This window comes from Monopterus albus, unplaced genomic scaffold, assembly GCF_001952655.1.
Source record: "Monopterus albus unplaced genomic scaffold, M_albus_1.0 scaffold115.1, whole genome shotgun sequence".
Taxonomy (NCBI): domain Eukaryota; kingdom Metazoa; phylum Chordata; class Actinopteri; order Synbranchiformes; family Synbranchidae; genus Monopterus; species Monopterus albus.
This window is the reverse complement of record NW_018127995.1, coordinates 1,659,780-1,671,322: the sequence shown is the minus strand read 5'-3', so window position 1 is coordinate 1,671,322 and position 11,543 is coordinate 1,659,780. Positions and strand designations below refer to the sequence as shown.

Below are 11,543 nucleotides of genomic sequence, written 5' to 3'. Positions count from 1 at the left end.
CTGAACCAACAGTTTCCCTCATCTTCGATATAAAATGTTAAATAGTACAGTGTGCCCTCCTCTCGTTAACACCACTGCCCGTCATGTCGGCCCCTGAGATAAACGGCACCTAAAGTGCATGAATCCATATTTAATTATGTTTGGATCGGCTCGCTTCCCTTTGGTCGTTCAAACCATTAATTAACCTTCAATGCAGACAACAGATGCTCAATTGACTAAAGGTGAGAAGCAGGGAAGTGTTTACAAGGGTCTGATGCGACGCCAGCCATTTTTCCTCCATCACTGGGGTCAAACCCACGCGTTTGTTTTTGTTCTGGCATGCGACAGAGGCTTTACGCCAAACGCTGAGGCGGCACTTCTCCTGGCGCCCAGAGTAATCACCTGCGGCAGGAGGAGGGATGCTCAGCCTTGTGTTTTTTGCTTCTCGACTCCAGAGGGATTTTCTCTTTTCTGAAATGCCCCTTCTCTGCCAGGATTTGTCCCTGGCTGTCGCTCTGCCCCCTCCTTTCACAACATGCGGTCACAAGCCTGATCCACATGAACCTTTCAGACAAAGTTAATGGGTTTTCTGCACCGTGGAGAAAAGCTGAGGGTTGTTTGCAGTTTGTTTGCTGTTGGGAGAAATTGGTTTCCTATGGCTCTGTTTTTAAACTTCTTTCACTTAATGTCAGTTATAGGGACCATCTCAGAGCTTTACAGGAGTCCAGGAGAGGCAGCGATTTAGTGATTAAGGGGATGTAGCCCCCTCCCCTGGATAGCTGAGCTCCAGTCATGTGGTTGCAGTGTGCAAGGCCTTCAGAGAGAGACCTGCGATAATGCACTGTTTGTTCTCAGACCCACTGATAAGTCTGCTGGTTCCTGCAGCTGTGAGTCTTTTTTGTGCCAGTTTCTTTTCCAAGTCAAATAAAATGTGTTTGTAAAACACAGATGGGTTCGTCACTCAGTTCTCTGCAGAGTGACAGAGGATGTAAACACAGATTAAAAACCAGAGAACAGCAGCATGACGTACAGAGCTGTGAGAGCCGAGGCCAGAAACGGAAACAGAAACTCACTTTCCCCTGACTAAATACTGGTAATGTTCTTATAAGCTATTTTTGTGTGTTTTTTTTTTAGGGTTGGCGGTTCATCCTGTGCTTTATTGTCATCAGTCCACTGTGTGTGGCTGTGTGTAATTTCATTATCGTTTGATTCTGTTATTTATATCCAGCCAACTTTTCATCAGATGTTCAGAGGAAACAGACGGAAAGGAACTGAGAAACTGAAACACACAAAAAAAGAAAACAGGAAACACCAACAAACAAAACAGAAGCAGAAAAACTGAAATGTAAAATTCACCAAGAACTCAGACAGAAAAAAAAAAACTGGTAATGGGACAAAAAAATGGAAACAGAAAAAAGCGAAAAGCAAAGACGAGAAATCGACCCTAAGAGAGCCATAAAGTTGAAAAGTAAAGAAAAACTCCAGAAAAATGGAAACAATTAAAAAACTAGTTAAACAGAATAACTAACAACCTGTGTCCAGTGACTCCGACTGAATGATGGATGACAAATTATGGCGTTTCCCATGTAGAGGATGATAATTGGACACTTTAAAAATCATTGCAGGCAAATTGCCTTTGTGCTCAGGCGCCACCACAGGGGGTCAGAGGTCATTTTCAGCCCGGTGATGCACCGTCTGGCTCAGGGACACTTCAGCAGAGTGTCCGTCTGCGTGATGAGGCTTTAATCTGTTGAAGTGTCTTGTTCGTCCTTCTCACGAGACAAAGGACAGAAAGTCAGCACAGATTCTGGGAACACATCCTCGCTGTTTTCCAAACACGCTGAGCAGTTATGTCAGTGTGATGCTCTGGTTCCCGGGCAGGCAACGTCGATAAGAACATATAGTTATAGCCAATAAGCATATTTGCCAACATCTCAAATCATTCTTTTAAACCCGAGTTAGTGTTTATTTGGAATTAATTTATTATATTGGAAACCTAATTCTCCATATGTTTTGAATTATGTGGTTGCATCCTGGACTCTTCGAATCACACTATCGATTAATAAAAACTGACAAATTACTGGTAAATCAACTGGAGTCTTTCTCTTCCTGTAACTAGTACCACATTCCACAGTTCTTTCCAAGAACTCTTCAAGAACTGGCTTAAATATCAAGGAAGAATTTGGGGATTTTAGACCCATGAAATAAACATTGTTGTGAATTTTCTTTTCTCGCCCTATTAGAAAATGTTTGGCTGACTATGATTTACTAGTTAGGTGGCATGAGAACAGGTGTTTGCATCCTGTGGAACTGAACACAGGTGAATGAAAGGTCAGCAGTCTGTCTGACAGGTCAGCAGATGTTCACAGTTTGTCTGTCAGTGGCAGAAACCATTACTGAACCCAACCAACAAGAGCAGCTTGAGGGGCCGCTGGATTTGAGTCGCTCCATTTGGCTAATGGCTGCTGCCGACGTGGTCCATGAATGAAAGGGCGTCTTCACCTGTTCTGGCTTTGGGATCCCAGAAGAGGGGCTTCACCGGCTCCAGCTGGTTTTAAGAATGGACGCTCTCTCATGACACACTCAGTTTTAAGGTGCATTCCACTCTGGTCAATGAATCATTGATGGTCATCTCGGTGTTGTATTATTCATCCCACACTTTCTTTCATTCTTCTTTCTTTTCCTGAACTTGCTCCTTCCATTTATCCAGAAGTTGCTGAACTCTGCACTTTGTCACGTCGAATGCACAACATTTTCACCCCTTTGGTTTTTGTTTTCTGCAGCTCTACCCACAAGCCTTTAGGAACCAGAAAAAGCTCCACGGCCTGGCGAGCAGCAGCGTGGTGACGGTCTCCAGGTCTCTAATAGCTTGTCAGTGGTAGCAGTGGAATGAAAAAAATCAGAACAGCAGTGGTCGAGCATAGAATGGTCTCTTTCAGCCGGTGGTCGAGGAGCAAACCGTTGCTCCAGCCCCTGAAAAGGTTGTTGTGCTAGTTATTGAGAAAGGGGAGAGGTCTGGTGTCGGGGAGACCTCTGACAGTGCGGGAGGGGGGGCTGCTCACAGTGCTCCCATTGTGCCTTGTTTCGAGGCCTCACCGAGGGGCTACACTGAGGCATTGTGCTGCCCCGGGCTCCCCTCCCTCTATCGGTGTGTCCTCCAGGCTCCGGGCTGCTCTCAGGGCTCCACTGGAGGGTCTTGTCGATCTTGCTCTCAAACCCTTTTCCCTCCTTCTGCAGGACTGTCTGACCCTCCCAGTGCCCTCGCTCACTCTTCACCGCAGTGTAGACACTGATGTTAATAAGCTGATAATAACAATGTCTGGACTGTTTACAGCTGACTCATAAATGTTGTGCCTTTTATAACCCCCTCCCTCATCGGTGATATCACAATCATTTCCTATAAATGGTTATTATGAGGTTAAATGAAACTAATTTCTCATATTTGGGGCACTGAGATGGAGGGTTGTAACCCTAACCTCAGGTTGTGTGTCAGCTCAATGTTAGTCGTCTCAGCACGTAGCTAAACTCAAGTTAGCAAAACAAAAATGTGCAACCCTCAAATTCCTCTTTTTCTTCTGTTCTTTAGTTTTTGCAACAAAACAGTGCGGTACAAAGACGAAACACTGAACGTGGTCACAGAACGTTTACAGAAAAATGTGGGGGAATTTTGCCTGTGGTTTGTGTGTGAAGGTGTGTTGTGTGGGTATGTTCAACTCTATGTGGAGTCTGGTAATAAATAAAAAAGGAGGTGGAGTAAAGAAAGAGAGAAATATAAATAAAAGAAAGAGACAGAACTTAATTAAAGAAAACAAATCAGCCACCAGCACTGGAGCGAGTTGAGAAAAGGCCGGCGTTGGGGAGCCCCAGAGCTTTCTTCATTCTGTTCTTCATACTCACTGAATTCGTTTTTAGATGACACTGTATCTGCCTTGAACTGGAGCTGTGCTGCCTGCACGTCTCGCTGCTCGGGACCGTGACGTGTGTTCCAGATGTGTCTGGGGGCGTTCGCGACAGTCAGACAGAATTAGCTCTCTCGGGGGCTTTTAAACCCCTTTTCTGTAAAATTTTTGTTCAGTCCATGAACCGCGTGTTTCGGTAGCGTTGACAGTCGAATTGCCAAACCATTTTCCTTCAAAGCAAATTGTTTTTGTTAAGATGGTTAAAAACAGCCTTTCTTGGTCTTTGTAACTGGAAGCACCATTGACATGATGGGGGAAATACTCTGACACCGGAAGCAAACTGTTAAATGTCACTGTACATCTGTTTTGGAACAGGAGCAACCCAAGAGTTATGTTGTTGTGCGACTTTGGAGGTTTCCTTCTCTTGTAGGTGTGTGTTGTTACTTGGAGTCTAACTAAAGCCTGTGTTTGTTGGTGGATGTCTGGTGTTGTAGCTCTCAGTAATCCTCAGGCCTGGTTCCAGCCTCTTGTTTCACCTTCCATCACCTCCTCTGGTCTTCACCTTCTCTCCCCTGGTTTCCCCTCACTTTCTCCATCTTTAGCTTTATCCTCATTTGCCTCACCACATCTTTCCTCCATTGTCTCCATTTTGCCCTCCTGTTCTTTCCCCTCCCACTTTCTTTTCCGTCTTTGTTCTCCCTGTCCTCTCTCCCTGTTCTACTTCGTCTTTTCCGTCTTTGTTCCCTGTCCCTGTCCTCTCTCCCTGTTCTACTTCTCTAATCCTCACTGTGTCTGAGTCTTGGGGTTAAAAGCCTTCAGCAGCAGCTACAGGCTTGTTGTATCACTCGTCACTATCGGTTCTGCTCTAGCTTTAGGCTTTTTCAGCTCACTAACGAGTTCTTTGTCTTTCTTGTGCTATGTTTTTTTTTCCCCTCCTTGTTTTGTATCATCTTCTCTCGTGGCCTCTTCGCCCAAGTGTTTGCACTTTACAAACCATTGTGCTGTTTTTTTCCCCTCCTTGTTTTGTATCGTCTTCTCTCGTGGCCTCTCCGCCGAAGTGTTTGCACTTTACAAACCATTGTGTAAAGTCGCCTCTCTGCTCTCAGACGAGTTTGATGGCAGGACTTAAAAATGAGCAGTGAGGTTGGTTTGATGCCAGAGCAGCGAGTTTGGTGAGACCATAGAAAGCAGCACAGGTTAAAGTTGTAGCTGTGATGACTGATGTCATACTTGACTTATTGTATTTAAAGGTCAGAGAAGCTGAACGGCTTTTTGTAAATGACATTTGACTGTAATGTGTTGCTGCTTGGCTTGACGTCTTGTCTGTTTCAGGGGAGACTGACAGGGCCCTGGCCTTCATTTTGTTGTTTGTGTTTTCATAGTCCTTTTTTTCAAGGTGGAGACGGACATTTGATCTCATCTAAACCTGACCTCATTGTTTCCATTCTCAGCTTGCAGGTCTGATGAACCAGATGTGCACGTATTCTGTGCTCTTTGCTCAGCGGGTCACCTTCGAGTACTGAAACAGAGTGAGCTGAAAAGGGCAGCAGACGACACGTTGTGACTGTGCACACGTCCACCACCTCATCAAGGCAAACAACTTTACCACGCTCACTGTGCTAGTGCTGCTGTGAACTCGGCTGCACCCACCCAGAGTGACACCGCTCCACGGGCACAGTGTGGCGCTGATTTAGAAATAACTGCACAATTGCTCGCTGAAGAATCCGACTTCACTTTAGTTGGAACAGCATGTAGCGTCACCCTGCGCTGCGCTGGCCAATCAGGCACATACAAGCACACGTCCTGGCCGATGTGTTTGTGACATGAATCATTTTTTGTCAACATGAAGGATACAGTGAGCGTCACTGTGATACTGAGCTTTGTCTCGTACTGAGATGGATGCATCAGTCAGATGGTATTTCCTGAATCCTGTTTTATGTTCTCACCTGCACCAACGTAGCCTGTTGTGTGACACAGTCCTACATTTAGTCTCAACACCTGCTTAGAAATGCAGCGAAGGATCCGGGTTTGATTAGTTTAGAAATGTTTTTTTATTTGCAGAGCTAAAGAAGAGGGAGGTGTGAATGGCAGAAAATGTCGACAGTATCGTGGTATCAAACTGAGCTAGTGTTCGATGTTCTTGTTAAAAATCATTTCTGTTTTAATTTGGCTTTTCGTTTTAGCCACTTAAGGGCAGCACAACAAGACATTTACACAGTTCTTTAGCAAACCTCTGCAGCTGTGGAGTAACATTAGCATTAGAAGGTCTGAGTTGGTTCTCATTAAACCCTGACAAAAATATTTAGCTCTTTAGTTGCCAGATGTTCCACTTTCTCCTCAGCCTCTGTGTCTGTCGGCTGTTTGTCAAGGGACAGGTTGTGCTCAGCTAAAATGCCCCGTCGAGCTATGGGGGAGTTCATCACCGGGCAACACGGCACACGTTCACATTGTTCTTATAAAACTACTGATTTGTGCAGCGTTGAGGTTTCTGTGTTGTTTAATCCTCATCACAAGCTGAGCTTTTCAACCAACAGGTGAACTTCACAGAGGAGGAATCGTCCAGTGTTTGTGTAGCAGAACGGTTTTTCTTCAGCTTTCCTAGATTTATATTGTGACCTTGTTTTCTACTTCATTTCCTGTTTGAACTCGGGGTGTTGGAGCACCTTTATTCCCTCGTAAACCAGCTGATCGTTTGTTTACATCTGTCCTCGGTGTCCTTGAATCATCAGCTTATGTCACTTTTTCTTTGCTGAGAAATATAATTTAAAGTGTTGAAACTGCTGCAGCCTCTCACGTGACCAGCACTGACTTTATGCCTCTGCAGCATCAGGCTTCATCTGTTTTCTCGCCTCTGGTATCTTGTCACCCCTTTTCACCCTCGTCCCCTCTCTCACTGTGTATTCCTGCTAACTCGGCCTTTAGGGCAGAGCAGGCCCCTCTGTCCTCACTGTACTGAACAGTCTCTAGGTTCATGCATTCATCCACTTCTGCTTTCTCCTTCCCGTCTCTCCACCAGCCAGCTGCCAAACACCCCCACCCTGTTTCCTCCATCGCTGCTGCCGGATGGAAAAGCAGTCTTCCAGAAATAGCCCAGATAATTGCCCTCCAGTGATATTTTTTCCTCCTCTGTCACTCTTTGCGTTCTCTGCTCCTTCATCTGTTCGTCTCGCATTCAAAGCTTTTCTCCCTTCTATTTCAGAGAACGAGTCTGATTCCAGAGCTTTTGGGGAAAAGAAAACAAAACAAAGCAAAAGAAAAAATTCCTTACTGCATTTTTTTTTTTGTCCTCAGAGGGAGGAGAGTCAGGGCAACCATTTTGGTCTGTGTTGGTTTACAGAAATATAAATCCAACCCACAGACTTAAGCCAGGCCGGCAGGGAAACTGGGTAACTCAGCAGTTTTCTGTCCAGATGCTGCAGCGGCCACAGCGTCTCCGAGGCTGTGCCAGAGCATGGGAGGAGGGGGGAGAAACAGGAAGTAGTTTTCGTTTTGGTTTTTCAGCGTGATGGAGCAGGTGTCATGAGCAAGTCAAAGTCACCTGTGCGTTAAAACGACAGAGAGCCGCTCCAGTTCCATCTCCAGCTCCAGCGGAGTCCGACTGCAGTTTGTATCGTATTTTCCTGCCTGGCACACTTGATCGAAGAGGATGTTTCCCTTTTCTTTGACCAGCTGTGTTAGGGGAGGGTGTACAACTTGTCTGTGCTTTGCAGCCCCTCCCTGTAAGTCTCTGATCCTGCAGCACTCCTCCTCCCCTCCCCCCCTTGCACACTGTGACCAAGGAGCTGTTGGATGCTGTTGGGCCAGCCCACCCAATCTCCAACCCCCAGTGATTATCTTTTTGTGTGTGTGTTTATAAACTAAATGAGGTCCGGTTTGTTTACGCAGCTCAGTTTTCCCAGTGAAGTATAACGCAGGATGTCCTCTGTCCATCAAACTGCTCTAATCCATACTTTCATCAGCAGTAGCCAGAGCCTTCTGCTGGACTCACACGCTTAATGTTAGCCAGCTAACGCTAGCTTCAGGCTGGAGGCTGCAGTTTGTACAGTTTGTCCCAACCAGGCATCCATACTTCACATCAACTGATGGTGTCGGTTTGTTTTGATTCTCACCGGAGCCTCTAGGCTGAAAGACAGTAGAGTAAAGAATGATCAGTTTCTCTTAAAGTCGGTGCTGATCCTCTCTCTGTAAACTGTTTGATTAGTTTGAGTGTTTCAGCACCAGTAGTAGAATTACAGTGCAGGTTAGAGAAGTATCTCAAATGTCACTAAATGGCAGTGGGTGTTGTGGATTGGAGATGTACAATGTTAAATGAACATGAGCTGTTCTTTACTACTTCAAGTATTTAGCCTCAAATCAGGGAAGTGATGCCATGACTTGCTCGTTCATACACCAGGAGCCAACAGGCCTGTAGAAATGTCCTCTGCATTTTCAGATATTTAATCCCTCATCAGACAAACCCATTTCTTATGAAGTGCTGAGGAACGAGAGCATCTCTTTGAGCCTGGATGTCCAGCTCTGCTCACAGCAGTGACAGCAGCCTCTTCATCCAAACAGCTTTCAATGGCCAAACCTTTGTTCTCCAGCACCTCACACACTGCAGATAATGGGACCGCTGGGGCTGGAATTTCGAGGAGAAGTCAGAAACTGGGACATCTGGAAAATATCCCAGTTTTTATCCACAGATTAGCCACAGAAAAAAAACAGCCCAGCCAGCACCCCAAGATGTTGACACTAAGCGAGGATGCTATTGTGGTAGTTCATGGCCTCTGGGGGCCACAGAGTAGCTTAGCAGCTGAAGTGTTTCCCCCTGGAGCCACAAGAAGAGACACGTAAACACTGAAATGCACTGAGAGGCTTCATCTTTTGTTCCTCTTTATCTTCACTCTCAAGTCAGTCTCCACTCTTTTAAAACACAAGATGATAAATTAGTTTTCTTTTTACATTTAATTCCCTTTCCCTGCTAACTTTATTGACACCATCCCCCTGACTATTTCCAGTTGTCGGCCAAATGGCTAAGTGGCCTCCCTCAATCGCCTTTTCAGCTCAGGCTTAGTTTATTGGCAGTAAGCTGATTAGGAACGAGCTGGTAAGCCCGGCAGAGGCTGATAGCCTAGCCTACAGAGAGTCACAGAGTAGTGGATGAGTGAGAGATGGACGAGAGGCAGAGAGCTAGTGGAAGCATGGAGGGTGAGACGGGAGGCAGGCAGAGGTTGATAGAGGAGAGGAGGGGCAAACAGTCTTGTGGTGTGATGTCAGTGAAGTAAAAATATACTGTGTTTGTAGGAAACTGCAGGTTAGAGGTGGGAATCGGGGAGAGATAGAGGGAAGGATGCCTGACTGAAGGCAGGGCGATCGCCCAGCACAAGCGTGAAGTGTTACTGAAGTGACAGAAGAGAGGCGATAAAGAGGGAGTGTGTGCATTTGTTGCAAGTCAAATGGATGAGTGGTTGTGTTTGAGAGTGTTGTATGGGCAAAGAAAGCACGAATGAAGAAAAAGACAAACGATGTCCCACTGTGACTCTTATGACAATTATTTTATCTCAGGTAAAAGGTAGAGCCACAGGATTCACATTGCAAAGACCAGCACTGAACGAAATGAATGAGTCTGAACGCAGACTCGAGTAGTGGAGCAATGAGGCTTGTGAAACCCGAAAGAAGAAAAGGCAGAAAAGGGGGGAAGGAAAAAGAGAAGGCAGGTTAATTTTCATTTTGTATGATGAAGTGAAATAGGAGCTGAGGAGGCCGGAGGGATTTTCAGTCTGACTTTAAGAGCAGATTAAAGCAGGGGGAGCAGCTGTGGTTCAGTACAGCAGCTTCTCATTTACAGTTAAATATTTCCTCTTTTCACTGAAAACACACTGTTGGGCTGCATGCGGAACTTTTAAAAGGTGTTTTAAGGTTTCAGAGACTTTGTAGTTTAAAGCATATTCAGAAACCATCAGATTGTTTTTTTTCTACACTTTATCTCAGCCGTAGGCTGCAGAGTCAGGATGTGCTGGGGGGGGGGGCCTAAACATGGTCGCATTGTTTTCTTCAGGGTATGATTTATAGGTGGCAGCAGTGTCACATGGAGAGGCCTCACTGGGCATCAGGAGTCACTCCCTGCTGCTGTAAATAGTCACCACGGAGACAGAGGGCTGCCGAAAAGTCTGCCGCCGCCGGCAGTCCTGTTGATGGTCATTTGACCTCTGACCTCCACGTCTCCAGGACTCTCCCAACGAGCTCAGATGAATCTCTGCTCACACAGAAACCTCGTACTTGTGATGTGGAGACTGACGTGCCCATGAAGCTCGACAGGAGCTGTTCCACGTTTCTGCCGCCGTAATCACCCACAGAATATTTGAACAGCTTGTGTTTTAGCTTTATGGCCTTTTAAACTTGGACTGGAAAACAGCTGTTAGGTTGTTTCTACACTTCAGGTGAAAGCTTCTGTGTGAAAGTCAAATCTGTAGATGGAGTTTTCTCACAGTTGGTGTTTTACAAAAAGGCTGAACTAAAAAACAGATGAAGGTGAAGAGAAGACCATCTGCCATTTAAAAAAAAATCATTAACACATCTACTGTGTTGACAAAAGACACAAACCTTGACAGAACAGTAGCAGGTCTAAAGAGCTTGACACGCAACAGAGAACTTGGAAACAAACGCCTGACAGTGACAGTGCAGCGGCCCGGCACGGAGGTGAACTAAAGAGAAAAGGAGTGATGAAGTGGGAGAGGAGGAAACTTGTGAACTGAGCTGAGTGAAGTCCGGAGTGTGGGCCTGAATACAAAGATGATGTGATTTCCATCTGACGTTGGGAAGCTCGTTCCACAGGGAGGGAGTACACATTTTACTGTTCACTTCCTTTTGATGAAGAATTTCTACAGACTCATTACTTGTTTCCTCGACCAAAATGTCAGTAAATCCCTGACGTGTGCAGCAGACGGTCGCTCTGTGCACAACCAAGCTGTTTTTAACTTCCCACATAAAAAACATACAACACCAGGCACGTTCACTCAGGTACTGTACTGAGGTACAGTTTTCAGATACTTGTATTTTCTTTTTATGCTGCTTTATACTTCTACTACATGACATTTATTGGACAGCTGTAGTTAGTGATACTTATTATTCAGGTGTAGACATAATCCAAAAGCATGACCCAGCTGGGAGGCAGATGAAGGGTCAAACCACCCAGCATCCAGCAGAGCCTCGTCATCAAGATTCTGGCAGCTGTGTAAAAGGAACACAGGAGCAACAGGTTGCTGGCTTTTTTAAGCTCAGTGTCAAAGGGCTTAAATCAAAAAGCTGCCATGGAGGAGGATCAAAATGCTGCCAGTTTGCTGTCGTCTCTGTGTAGAAGGGCCACTAACACTTCTGCACTTTGACCTGGGATTTTACTTCTAGAAACATATTTCCACACTATGCTGCTTTTTCTCTAAGCAAAAGATCAGCGTTATTCTTCCACCGCTGCATAAGGCTGTGTGATAATCACACTTTAGATTTACAGGCTAATAAAACACTGCTGCTCCATAAGTGAGACACGACTTACTGGTAAATTCCTGGAAATATTTGTACAGACTGCTTCAGTCTGAGGATCCTTTTGTGTCGGTCATCCTGACTGCATGTGTCAGTGCCGCTCAGGTGCCATTAAACGGCACTAAAGCTCTGAAAGGATGGAAAGTGTAG

At 45.5% G+C, this 11,543-nt stretch overlaps 1 protein-coding gene across 1 annotated transcript in view; it reads left to right on the top strand.

Moving 5' to 3' along the window:
* LOC109966620 (transcription factor IIIB 90 kDa subunit-like) overlaps positions 1-11,543 on the top strand; it is a 76,151-nt gene that overhangs the window by 45,302 nt on the left and 19,306 nt on the right. The window lies entirely within an intron of this gene.